The sequence below is a fragment of the Corvus brachyrhynchos genome, unplaced genomic scaffold, assembly GCF_000691975.1.
Source record: "Corvus brachyrhynchos isolate BGI_N302 unplaced genomic scaffold, ASM69197v1 scaffold223, whole genome shotgun sequence".
In the NCBI taxonomy this organism is placed as follows: Eukaryota; Metazoa; Chordata; class Aves; order Passeriformes; family Corvidae; genus Corvus; species Corvus brachyrhynchos.
The window spans coordinates 348,522-362,246 of NW_008237174.1; the positions used below are offsets into that span (position 1 = coordinate 348,522).

Here is a 13,725-nt window from a genome sequence, read left to right on the forward strand (position 1 = left end):
AGACAAAGGCCCATCCGCAGGAACCTGGCTGCCCAGTGAGTGTCCCCTGGTCAGGACAGCTGTCTCACCTGAGCTGTTATCATCACTAAATCATGGAATCACAGAATGGTTTGGGTAGGAAGGGCTTTAAGCCCATCTTGTTCCACCCCCTGCCATGGGCAGGGACACTATTCCAGATTGCTCCAAGTCCCGTTCAACCTGGCCTTGGACACTTCCAGGGACGGGGCAGCCAGAGCTCCTCTGGGTATGGAAGTTCCATTGCAGTGGAAGCTGGAAAAGCAGCGAGCAAAACTCCACTTCCAGCCCCACTCAACCTTCCCGAACTCGAAAGGACACACCACGCTGCACCGGATCCCACTCTGCGGAACTCCCAGCGAGGGACAGGGCCTTTCCTCCCATCTCTCACTGCCCGGCCCCACCCCGCGCCCGCCCGCAGGAGGGGGCCAGACCCCCGCGGGAGGAAGGGGAGAGAGCCGGCCTTTCCACAGCCTCCGCGGGTTAATCTCCCCGGCACACACCCGCAGCCTGCCCCTGCGCGAACCGACCCCAAAGGGTCCCGCACCCCTTCCCGCAGCGGTTCATCAGTCTTTATAGCACGGAAGGACGTTAAAGGTAAAATACATATTAGTTCTCATGACACACCGCGATGTGATGAGGTAGTGGAGTTTTATTGCAGACTTTGGTATTGTTCGTGCTGAAGTAAAACAAACAAAAGGACAGCCCGGCCCTGGAGAGAAGGGCTTTGCTTTCGGGAGGCTTAGAGCGGTCCCTGAGGGGTAAAGAACAGCTTTATCCCTGGCATGACCAAGGTACCACAGCATCCCAGGCTCTGAGACAGTGCCAGCCTCGTCTGGTGTCACAGGTCAGTCACTGCAGCCAGAGGGACTCAAGGACACCTGGATCGATAGACAAGCAGAAACAGGGCGCTGTTGCCAAGTTTTACTGTGGCTGGAGATGTGTTAGTGTGGGAGTCAGTGCTCAGTGAAATTGTGTTGCACCTGAGTGCTTGCTGGATGTAAGAACCTCATAAAGAACCGTATCTGTGTGCCCTGATTTGGCTGGGACATCTCATGCCCATGAATAAATATTTACACTTGTAACTCCATGCTTCGCATCCCAACTTGGCACCTGAGTCAGCACGGGCCAGGCATGAATTGTGTGACACACAGCGTGCTAGGAGCTCCCTCCTGGGCAGAGCCAAGCAGCCCATGCCTCACACCCACGTGCTTCAACATTCAAGACATGAGAAGCTGCATCAATATAAGTGAGGATTTTCACATGCTGTAGGTCAAGAGTGAACTGGGCGCTCCCCTGGCACCCCCAAATGCCCCCTGCCCCCCTCGAGGGGCAGGCAGGAGCAGGCAGCCCGGCACAGGCAGCGGGGTGGAGACGCGAGTTAACCTCGTACTGGCACTGTGGCCAGACACTCCCTTGGTTTCGGTGGAGGGACAAAGATCTGCACCCGTGTTTCTCTGTGGGAAAGCTGGCTGGGTTTCGGAGGGCAGGTGTGGGGTGGGGGGTGGTGTGAAGGTACTCAGAGGTGGGGGTGGGAGGCAACTCTGCAGAGCAAAGTGTGAGTGCCAGGGGAAGAGCTCTGGCTTGGAGAATCACTGACTTCTCAGCAAGCAGGCAGCTCAGGGAGAAAGAAGAAAATATTTTAGATTGCCCTAAACAAAATGAAGATGATAATTAATATTTTTCAGCAAAACCCCAAAGAAAGCCATCCCATAGCTGGAACAAGCAGCAACACTGGCCACCCCTGCCGCTGCCAGCTGCATCGTGGGGCTCATCATCCATCTGCTCAGAAAACTTTGCTCTCCCTGCCGTGTTCTTGGTGTCCTTGAGAGCCAGATGGACTGACTGCTGGTGACAGAGCTCCTGCAGGCTGGGAGCATAAGTGGCCAAAGGCACTCGGTCGGCTGAACCCCGGGGTGTGGGAGCTGAACCACGGCATGTGGGGGCTGAGCCTGGCATGCGTGACACAGAGGTGCCTTCCTTCCACCGCCACAGGCGAGCGCTCTGATGCCAGCAGCCGTCTCTTGCCTGTGCTTCAGATTTTGGCAGCTCCTCAGGAGAAACACGGGGCTCTTCACGTGTGATGGGGACTTGGGCTGTCAAAGACATGGAACCTGTGCATTTGCTGCTCCAAAAGCAGCTGGTGCTTGAAGTTGGGCAGGCACTAATAATCACCTCGGCGTTCACTGGCGCAGGGGAGTCTCCCTGAAGCCCCCTCTGGGGCTGAGCACTGCCCTGACACCAGAGTCACTGCTGGATGGTTTGGGAAGCAGGAGGAAGCATCAGCTGTTTGCAAAGCACCTCATTCCTTTGTCCTGGTCTATCCATGAAGCGACACCTGGGCTACAAATCATCCTGGTGGCATGGGCAGGGAGCCAGGCAGCGGGAGCAGGCAAAGAGCTGACAGGAAAGCCAGGGGAGAACTGGAATGCCACTCTGATCCCAGTGGCCTTTCCTTTCCCTCTCCTTATTTGTCTCTGAAGGGGATTTTCAAACCCTTCAAGATGGCCTCAAGTGGTTTCCAAGGCGACGGTGCTAGAGTCATCACTGCCATGGAAACCCTCTCTTTGGCATCATATAAATATTTCCCTTGAAGGAGGCTGGATGAGTGGGCGATGCACTATTTTCTAGCACTCCCTGGCTGCAACAGGACAACCTCCAGGAGATGGGAGGGAGCTTAGGAGGTTAAAATTAACTTGCCATGCTGGCCAGCAATGGAAAGAGGTGATTGCTGATGTTTCAACCCAAAACCTGGGGTTATTTGTGTCAGCAGGATCCAAATGAAAAAGATTTACTCTGTAGGAAGACAAAAATGAAAAACAAAAAGGGGGGGGGGCCAGAGTAAGGTTGAAAACTTGTGCTTTTTTGCCCTTCTCCAAAGTTTTCCCTTTAATCCAAATTCCATGTCCTCTTGGGTCAGTGCAGGCAGATGGGGGTCTTGGAGTACCTCACCCTCTCCTGGGAGCATGTCCAAGGCCGAGGTGTTTTGCTTTGCTTTTAATTGCCTCCTTTCTGTCTCACCAACTCACCAACACCTTCACATGAGCACAGGGAGAGGTGTCTGCCTGCAGCCCTGCGCGTAGGCAGTGGAACAGGAAACCCCAAAATACCCTCTTGTGCTGTGGTGTCCCCACACCAGCACTGCCTACAAGGCCAGTGGCTCTGCCATCAGCTCCAGCCCAGCAGCCCCTGCAGCCCCCTGCCCAGCCAGGGTCCTCTGGCTGCTCAGCACTAGGGCACAGCTCCGGAGAGGCTGCCGGCATTCCCAGTGCTCCGCATGGCAGGGACACCCACCGGCCCCAGCACATGGCAGTGCTGCTGCCACCCCACCATGCCAGCTCCCGTCAGCCAAGATGGATTTCTGAGCTGTCCTGGGAGCTCCCAGAGCGGCAGAGCTGGTGTTTTCATAAACAAAGTCTGCCTTCATCGCCGGGGCCAAGCTCCGAGCAGGGCGGAGGTGCCAGCAGCGCGATGGGAGCCGGGGCGAGGCTCCGCAGAGCCCGTGTCTGCCCGGGCTGGCGTAAACACCTCCTGTCCCCGAGCAGATGGCTCCTCTCACATCCATGCTCCAGGCAGATACCAAAGGGCTTTCCTGACAAATAAAGCACTGCCTCACGCAGGCCCGGAGCGCTTCTGGCTTTCCTGGAAGAAGGGGATGCTCTCTCCTTGTTGGACTGCCCAGGCTATTTTTAGACCTCCATAGCAACCAGAGGATGGGGAGACACGGTGTCCCCCTGCCACTCTCACCTGCTGGCTGCTGGCCTCTGGAAGGGGCTGGGGCTGGGTCCTGGCTGGACTGGAGGATAGGGGTTCATCTGATGACCCCCCAGCACCACCCCAAGAAGTCTCCCAGGAGGCAGGGAGCTGCTCCAAGACCCATTTCCTCTCCCCACTCTGGAAGGTGCTGGCAAGGATATCGGGAGACCAGCAAGGTCAGACCCCAGTACCTGCTTTGCTCTTTCTGCCTTTAGAAAAAAATCCCACCCTAAATCCAGAGCAAACAATTAAAATGTTCCAGCTGCTGGCTCAGAGCAGCGATCCCAGATAAAACCCCAAGGATCTGCCAGCTAAAAATAGCCTGAGCCCCATAAATTAAACAAAAGCTTTTTGCCGGGCTCTTGGAAAGCCAGTTCCAGTGCAGTTTTCTCTATGTAAGGTATAACTCCAACAGTATTTTTATTATTAGCCCTACCTCCCCCATGTCACCGACCTTCCCAGCACCATTGTTTAGGAACAGGAATTTTACAGAGCCAGACTTCTTCCTCCTGGCAGCTCCTCTGCTGGAGTGGGATCACACCTCAGCCACTTTCCTGCCTTTTTATATTAGTTTAAACCTTTTTTTTTTCCCTCTTGGGCAACTGATTATTCGATACTAAGACATCCTATGTTTTGTAGGGCCACCCTCATTTAAGGCCTGTCTCAGCCATCTGCTTAATTTTTATCCCTATCAGCTGTCCTAGGAGCTGTGGACCCTTAAATAAATTCCTGCTTGGAATGCAAAGATATTGGGCAGCCCTTTGCAGATAACTGTGCAAGCCAACATGCATGCAGGGTCTTGTCTCACCTCCTTTCTGTCATCAAGCCTATCACCAATATTTTCTCATATTATATATATGTAATATGTGATGTTAGACAGCCAATGACTTCCAGCTTTCTGGGAGTTTTTTCCCCCGAGCTTCCAGCATCCCGCTGCCTCAAGCACACGTGTCTGGCTCATGAGAATGAGTTCTCTCCACTTCCCCTCCAATGCTTCTTCCCAGCACTCCATGCTGGGTGTGAGGAGCACATCCAGCACCTGCTTTTCCATCCCAGGTATTTAGGCTCTGTTGCTTTTTCTATGGGCTTTTGCAAAAGTATTTCACTTACTGCACCTGCAGCAGCTGCATCCCAAAGCCACTGAGATCCCTTGCTCCATCCTGGTGCTGGGCTTTGATTTTGTTGCTGCACTTGCCAGTAGTTCTGTGGCTGAGTAATCCAGCCCACATCTCCAAAAGGTGTGAGCAGGGCTGGCAGCTCAGAAAATCCACACCGCCTTTTCCAAGTGAAAGCACCATCTCCTTGCTGAGTTTTTCTCAGCTTTCCATCACTCCTGACTCCCAGCAGCGGGACTGGCTCTTCTGAAACCACCCAGCAAAGCTTCTCCTTGCTGAGCCACGTGCGAGTGAGTTTCCACAGGTGCCACCCACTTGTCTTGTCCCATGTCGTCATGGGCCCCACATTTTTTGGCTCCCTGCAATGGTTTTTAGGCTGATAGACCTTTCTGGGCAGCGTGTGAGGAAGAGAACACCTCTCCTGGTTTCTCCCCAAGGGCTGGAGACAGCCTGGGTGCTCTGCACCTGCATCCACTCCACCCTCAGGACCATTCAAGGGTGGGCAGGAGGAAGGGTGAGGTTCCCATCCCACCGTGTCCTTGGGTTTGTAACTGTGTTTGTAAACATGTCTCTACCTGCCCCCTCAGCAGGGCACAAAAAAACCCTCAACATGCTATTTTAAGTGAACTCAAACCAAGAAAAAAAAAAAAAAGAAGTCAACTCTGAGGCTGTCATGTCTATATTTAGTTGGAACTTTTCTGTCCAGGATTCAGACTCTATTTGGAAACCCTGTGCCTTGGCATGCAGCCAAGCATCTCATTTTTATACAGTAATCCCTCAGCATATGGCAAACGTTTCTCTTCTCCCGGTGACTGCGGCAGCGGCAGCCTGGCATGGAGGGGTTTCAGCTGAACCCAAGATGAGCTGTCTGGCTGTGGCTCAGGATTCACATTGGAGACCCAGAAAATCTTTTAATAGCAACATCTTTTTTGGTGTAGCTTTGGAAAAAAAATCACTTAGGGTGCCCCCTGCCCCAGGCCCCAGGGCCAGGAGGGCATTTTGGGGGTGCAGACCTTGGGGCATCTCTACTGGCTGCTGGTCTGGGGTGATGGGGACAAAGATGTGGGATGTGCCAAGTCATGTCCCCAGGTCTCTCTGGCTGGTTCTGCTGTCAGTGTGGGAAACAGCTTCTGGCTCATTTTGCCTCTCTCTCCACTGAAAATGTCATGAAAATTCCCATCCGTTATTCTAAGATTTCACATGCCAGTAGTTCTGGGATTGACACAACTGTTGCCCAGTGCATGGTGTAGTTCCTGGTATGTGTTTTGTCCCAGATGGTGTTTCAGTGTCAACAATTTTGTCCTGACAGTTTGCAGGTGTCTGACGGATGTTCGGGGAAGCAGCATCCTCGTGAACCCTGATCCTGCTCCTCTCCTCTCCTCTCCTCTCCTCTCCTCTCCTCTCCTCTCCTCTCCTCTCCTCTCCTCTCCTCTCCTCTCCTCTCCTCTCCTCTCCTCTCCTCTCCTCTCCTCTCCTCTCCTCTCCTCTCCTCTCCTCTCCTCTCCTCTCCTCTCCTCTCTTTCAGATGAAACAAGTCTTGTGACAGCACCTGTCATGAAAATTTGAGAAAGTAACCGAGAGTAAACTTGCAGGTTCCTGAGTGCCATGCACATTTACCAACTCTGTGGCAGCTGTGGGATAGAGAGAGGCAGGAGCCAGATGAGAGAAGGTGATCACACAGTTATTTATACAGCCCTTCCAAATATTTGAGGCTGGTGACACGCATGATGATGTATAACAAAAATATCTCCTTCAAAAACCTTCCAAGTTAAATCCCACATCCGTATTTTAATTCAGGAGTTCAGGGGACTTAAGGAAGTATATACTTACTGTGATTCTTATCGCTCACGGTGAGGAGCTCTCCAGCCGGTCCTCACGGACAGTGGAGCAGGGTTGGGGACACACCTGCAACCCAGCACCATGACTCTGGGGAAGAGGAGCCTCAGTGGGCACACAGGCTGGACCACCTGTGGGAATAACATGAAGGGCAAAGGTCTCTGTGAGCCTCTGTGGGGATGCACAGGATCAGCACCTTTGATTTGGGGACCCCCCACTCCCCGGCAAAGGGGAGACTCACTGTCCCCTGCGGCCTGGTGCTCCAGACTGCTCAATGTAATAGGGTTTCTAATGAGGTGAGTTTCATTTTGCTCACTCAGGAGAGGCCAAACCATCTAAGGGAGCACTCAGAGCTCTGCAGGGCCCAGGAGCTGGGGGTGGCAGGGCCCCTGGCACCAAACATCCCCTGGGCAGGGCTGTCACGGCAAAGCTCAGTTCACACCAACATGCCGTGCTGGGACCACATGCTCCATCCCAAGGTGATGCCATGAAGATTTTTGCCTTTTCTTTTATACCCCTGTTATACCTTTTTACAACTTCTGTATTCCTAGTGCTTTTTGCCTACATTCTTGGACTTGTTTGTCAAGCTGAGAGACTCAACATTTTAGAAGCTTCGTAGGTAGGGATCAGTGTGCCCCAGACCCCAAGGTCCTCTCCAGAACACATTCTGTAAACCAAGATAGAACCATCCAGGGGAAGGCTCCTTGGGGAGGGGGGCTCACTTGAGCCTGTCATTGGGGAATCTTTGATAGATCTGCTAATTAGTAAAACGTATAATGTTATACCCAATGTTGGGGGGACACACAGACACAGAGATAGACTCGGCGGGGTGCATCTCGATGCATATGACCTGGACGTGTGCACCTAAGGATCCTTAAAATAAATACCAAGGTAAAATCCCTTTTCCCCTTCTAACCGTGTATGACTCTTGATTTTAAGACCAGGAAAAGGCATCAAAGGCACCCATCTGCAGGTACCTTCCCCTCCTTCAGGGGTGTCAGTGTGCAGGGGAACCCCATGGACACCGTGGTGTTTGGTTCCCCTTGACCCCACAAAGTATCCCCAGCTCTGGTGGGAAGATTCTCAGAAGAGGCAGCAGAGCACGTTCCTGCGTGCCCAAATGTCTGCCGCAGCTGAGCCAAGCTTTACAGAGGGTTTTAAACACCCACCAGCGTGTTCCCTGCAGCCCTGTGATTCATCAATAGCCACTTGACTCAGCTGTACCCTTTCATCATGCCCGAATGTGGCATTTCCCAAATCACATGGGCTTTTTCTGCTGCTATTCCACACCTACGGGCCCAGCTGCTCCCTCCCAGACGCGCTCTGTGTGGTGCCATCCTGCGCTAGGAGTGCCCGCTGCCCAGTGACACGTGCTGCCCTGAGATGGCACGTGGGTTTGGCACAGCAGATTTTATCCCCACAGCATCCCCACAACCCTTCTTCCCACAGACAGGGATTTCCTTCTCACAGTTATTGTCCCACGCAGCTGCCTGTGTCCCTTGGGGTGCAGCAATGCAGGACAAGAAGGATGAAGATTCGGATAAGGGTCTGGTGGCTCTTCATGGTTGAAAGGCTGGTGGAAAACCTGTTCAGCCTTTTGGTTAAGGATGCAGGATCCATGTGCACGTTCCCAGGTAAGATGGGTGTCTGTGGGAACCAGGTACACCACCAGAAGTGACCCACAGCTGGACCAACACATCCCAAAAGACGCAACGAGTTTCCCAGGAGCTCTGTGCTCCAGTGAGGATTTTTGTTACAATCCTGATTTTCTCGCTCTCATCCTGGGATGTTTGAGCTCGTGGTGCCAAATGCTGCCCCAGCGTGTTTATTAGTGCTGATTGTAGAACCTTGGCAGTAGCATTTACAATGGGGGCTGCAGAAATCCTACCGGATCCGCTGCCTTCCAGACAGATGGGCCTTATTAAGAGGTGTCACACTGCTAACAGCATCTGACAGCTCCTGTACTCCCTTCCCTGCTCTTCTCCACACACTCTGCGAGCGAGGCAGCAGCCAGAGACGGAGACAGGAGGCAGGATCCCTATGTTGCCATGCCTACCCCAAGGGCACAGAGCTGGGGCTCTGCCTTTGCATGGATTCCTGCACCCCAAATTTGCTCCATGCTCGTCCCTTGCCCTCCTTTTCCCACCTCCCTTCTTCATGATGGAGGCACCCAGCTGCACCCATGGGCATGCAGTGAGGTGTCACCCCCAGCTCTGGGTGCTTGAGGTTGCAGATGATATGTCAATATCTCTGTACAAGAGGGGGTTTTCCATGTGTTTTGTAAAATTTGGGATTTTTTTTCACTAGGCTAAAAGAACCTGCTGCTCTCTGCCAATGGGTTCTGACGTCGTGATGCTGTGACACCATCATGTTCTGAGCTGTGGCATTGTCACTGTGGTCATCTCAAGTCTAGAAGAGGCCACAAAGTTGGTTGGAGGGATGTAATCCCTCTCCTATGAGGAAATGCTGAGGATTTCTCAGTCTGAGGAAGAGAAGGCTCCAGGGAGACCTTATTGTGGCTCTTCAGTACCTAAAGGATCTCCAAGAGAGCTGGAAAGGGACTTTGGACAAGGACAGGGCTAGGTGATAGGACAAGGCAGAATGGCCTTACACTGACAGAGGGCAGGGTTAGACTGGATTTGGGGAAGAAATTCTTCCCTGTGAGGGTGGTGAGGCCCTGGCACAGGTTGCCAATAGAAGACATGGATGCCCCCTCCCTGGAAGTGTGTCAGGCCAGTTTGGATGGGGCTTGGAGCAACCTGGTCTAGTGGAAGGTGTCTCTGCCCATGGGGATGAGATGTTGGAACTGGATGACTTTTAAAGTCTCTTCAAAACCAACCCATTCAGCGATTCCATAATTCTATGATCACCTTCTAACAGCTCCAGGTCACTCGAGGGGAAACAGGGCAGGGACAAAATGCAAGGTACCCATGGGTGCTCTGACTTGCCCCATAACACCCTTCTCGGTCTCCCAGCTCCCTCTCTCCTGGGTTTCCCCAGTCTCTACTGAGCTCCTGCACTCAGAGGTAGCGATGGCTCATGAGGCTCCATGCTCGAGTCCTCCTCCAGCCTCGGGAAGACGCTGCTTCGCCTAAATCCCTGACTCACAGCATCTTTCCCTTACAGCAGGCTGGCTCTGGGAATGGAGCTGGGCTTGGGCAGGAGCCACACAGCCCTGGAGAGCTGCTGCTGGCACTGCTACATATGTTCCCTCCAACTGCTTTGCTGCAACTCTCACTTGCTTCCTGTCAGCCCCATGGTTTCCCAAATCAGAATTATTTCACCCTCCAGAAAGTCATCCTGCCTAGAAGTCATGCTCTGCAGGAGAGCCGTGCAGGCTGTTCTCCCAGTGCAGAGGCAGGGATGGAGTTAGCTGGCAGCCAGCAGCTGAGTTGTTTCCTCTGTGATGCTCAGCACCCCAAGGCTTGGGAAAAGCCTGCTGGGGTGACACCAAGTTCTTTGGGAAAATCTACAGCAGTGAAAGAGCAAGTGACTGTCCTGCCCTGCCACCGGCTCCTCTCACTGCCTGCAGGAGCCTCAGCACCATGCCCAGGGACACCCATACCCCCATGACTGGCAGCTGGGAAGGGGCCAGTTTGGCCACTTTGGCATCTCCTGGCTCTTCAGTCGAGTCCCTCTCGGGGGACATCCCATCCCTGCAGCGTTTTCTAATTGCCAACCTAATCTACCTCTCTCCAGGCTCACTGAGACTTAATATAACACTGGCAACCACCCATGAGCTCATCCTTCTCCCAGGGAGCAGAACTGTACTGAGCAGAACTGTACAAAAAAAAATCATCCTGGAAATTTCTTGTGGTTTTATGGGGTTTTTATCACCTTTCCTGTGATCACTGAGAAATAACTGGGCTGTGAAGGGCTTCCCAAGCAGCTGTTTGTCTTTGGAGCAAGAGCTGGGACTGGGGGAGCCTGGGCTCATTCTAATCGTATCTTGTCTGCAGTGCTCATTGCTCTGCAGTTCCCATTTGTAATCACACGTTCAGTAAAATAATCAAGTTATAATTGCTTGGGATTCCTTCTCTCCTACGTCACAGAGCCCAGGAGGGGAAGCAGTGCTACAACTGAGTCAGCAGCCAGCCTTGGCGTTGCCTTGGGCCAACATTTCAAGGGAAAATTAACAAGAGTTAAAGCAAGAAGAGAGCTGATAAAAATCTCCCAAGTCTGCCCAGCTGATGAAAAGACATTTTTAACCTCTCCTTTACTTGTCAGACTAAAAAAAGCATCTTCCTCCCCTTGAGTGCCCCCAAAATAAGGCTGGATCAGTGTCCATCCTTTGCAGAGCAACCACCTCTGTGGGAAGCTGGGTGTCCAGGGTGATCAGGGAAGGGGCTTCAGCCCCTTCTCTGCTGATCCCTGCTGGGTTTGGGCTCTGCCAGGGGAAACCAGGAAAAAGGAAGAAATCTCTGAGCGTCAGAACAAGGAATCATGAGTGACTCAGGTTTAAGGAGAACAATTTTTGCCAGGCAAAATGTAATGGCTTTTTTGGACAGGGATAGAAAACGGGGCTGCAGCTCTCCTTAACCCATCACTTGCCTCAGTCTGGAGAGCAAGACTCAGGGCTTGAGGCACAGGCCTTGGCAGAGGTGCTGTGCCAAGGGGCACCTGCAGACACAGCTGTGGGCTGTTTGGTGGGTGGTGGGCCATCCCAGGGAGCCACTGGCACAGCAGGGAGAGTATTGAGGAACTGGCAGGGACCAGGAAGGCATTACAAATCCCCAGGGTAGCATCCCATTGTCCTTCCTGCTTCTACAAACTGGGCTTTTTCTCCTGCATGTGCGGAGGCAGCGCTGAGAGGCTTCACAGCTCCTGCCAGCACCCCTGGCTCATGGTCACTGCCACCCCAGCAAAGGGATCCTCCTCCTCCTCCTCCCTCAGGTATGGAGCATGGTCAGGGCTTCCACGCCTGGATATCAGTGTTAAGTAGCTCTCATCCTCCCAAAGCTGAGCCCAGTGTCCCACTAAGGGAATCATTCTGGGGGGTGAGTCTGCTGCTTCAGCTCTTTTAGGGACTGGGAGTGTGTCAGGACACAGCACACTGGTCTGCAAGAGAGAGACATCATCACCGGGGCTTGTGCCTAATCATCATAATTTGGTCTTTCTACCCTTTTAATTTACTAATTAAACCCTGGAAGGGGTACTTACTTGGATGAAGGGAAAGAATTAAAGTCTCTCATCTGGGAGTACTGAGAATTCCACCAAGAGCCCTGGCAGAGCATTAGCCAAGTGGAGGCAGAGCGGAGAAGTCCAGCATCTCACTGGGCTAGCAGCTTCTCATGACTGAGCTGGCCACTCTGCCTGGAAAAAATATTCATGCCCCACTCCCGCAGGGCCATTCAAATGGCTGGAAGACCTGTGAGAACTCCTGGCCATCTGGAAAGCCCTGGGAGACTGCTGCTGGCTGGAAATTATTGCAGGAGGTAATAATGCATCCCCAGTGCATTGTTCCCACGTGGGCTGGGATCAGCCCTGAGCTGGGCAAGGTCATCTGGTGTGAGTTTCCTGTTGGGAAAAGGGTTCTGTGTCTACCAGCTGAGCCCTTGCAGGAGAAATTTCACCAGCCCTGGCCAGGTCTCTTCCTGCCCAGCCCAGAGACCACGTGCCCTGGGACCCGGGATGTGGACAGCAACAGGCCAGGAGACTTCTTCTTCATCCTGCTCCTCCTCCTCCTCTCACCCACATGTTGGATAAACTGTTGCCTCCCTGCAGTAGTTGGTAATAAATGATAAAACTAATTTATTATGAATTTCCCACCCTGCCTCCCCCACGGTGGCCGGGCTTTCCCCACATCCCACCAGTGTGCCCTGAGGCCCCACTTCTCCATCCTCATCCTGGTCCCAAACCCAATCCCCATCCCCGGGATGGAGAAGTAAGCCACACAGGATGAGGGCAGGGCTGGGACGTTCAGGGGAGAGGAGATGTCACCTGCTTTGGCTCAGTGTTGACACAGGTTACAGCTTCTGAGGGAGATGGTTGGCATGGATGGGAGCAGGGAGCTCAGGGTCCTCTTCCCACTGCTCTGGAATGTGAGACTCCTCTGTGCTTTGGCACAGCCCATCATCAGAGACCAGTTAGTTCTTTGAGGGGATGCTCCTCCTTCCCAGGCACAGATGACAAGTGCCACCATTAAAAGTTAATGGTTGGACCCAATCTTAGGGGTCTTTTCCCACCTAAATGATTCCATGATTCCATCTCCCCTAAAACTGGTGTGGCTCTGGGGACTCCGTCATTCTCAGCATCCCAGCCAGGAACCCCAACCCATCTCTTTGGGGTCGCAGCCAGAAGGGAGGGAGAGAAAGTGGGGCTGGGACTGGAGAGATCCCCTATGTAGAGCAGGAACATCATCTGGGACTGGCACGCAGTGCACAGCTATGGCTGTGGAACCCGCTCCTGTTTCTCTCAAGAAAGTTCAGTCCCAGCTGTCAGTCCCCTTCTCCTGCTTTTTTTGAAGTTGGAGAACTACGCACATGGATCATGTCTCTAATTAATATAAATATAGTGAAACATAAATAATAGACATGCCTGAAATAGTGTCACTCCCAAGCAGGCAGGGAGACGCGTCATGGAAAGAAAATAAAAATGCTTTTTATCTGTTTTGGCATTTTTTGTTTGTTTGTTTTCAGCGGTTTGTTCTGTTCCTGAGGAAGGAGCAACCTTTGCCATGGGTGAAACTGTTTGAAAGTGAGAGACCGAGGTGCAGGCGGAGGGAAGGCCCCAGGGAGGAGAGTGAAATGGGAACTGGGGTGGGGACAGAGGGGGACGGGGACAAGGATGGGATGAAGATATGGCTTGGGATAGGGATGGGGACATGAAAGGGGATTGGGACGTGAACGAGAATGAAGATGGGAACGTGGGCGGGGAGGGGGACGAGGATGGGGTTAGGGATGGGGATGGAGACAGGCACGGGGACAAGGACAGGGGCGGGGATGGGGACAGGCAGAGTCGGGACTGCGGGGCAGCGCGCCTTGGTCATCGCGAAGTGGGGAAA

General features: G+C 53.0%; 2 long non-coding RNA genes across 2 annotated transcripts in view; one reads left to right on the forward strand and one right to left on the reverse strand.

Moving 5' to 3' along the window:
- Positions 1-424: 424 nt before the first annotated feature.
- Positions 425-5,524, forward strand: LOC108445329. The gene is made up of 2 exons (XR_001860146.1): positions 425-612; positions 1,704-5,524. It is a non-coding gene; the product is annotated as an uncharacterized LOC108445329 (long non-coding RNA).
- The window catches only part of LOC108445328, a 16,002-nt gene continuing 2,895 nt past the window's right edge, over positions 619-13,725 (reverse strand). Inside the window, exons 2-3 of the long non-coding RNA XR_001860145.1 lie at positions 6,717-6,853; positions 619-896 (exon numbers count right to left, since the gene is read on the reverse strand). This is a non-coding gene — a long non-coding RNA (uncharacterized LOC108445328). The remainder of the gene's footprint in view (positions 897-6,716; positions 6,854-13,725) is intronic.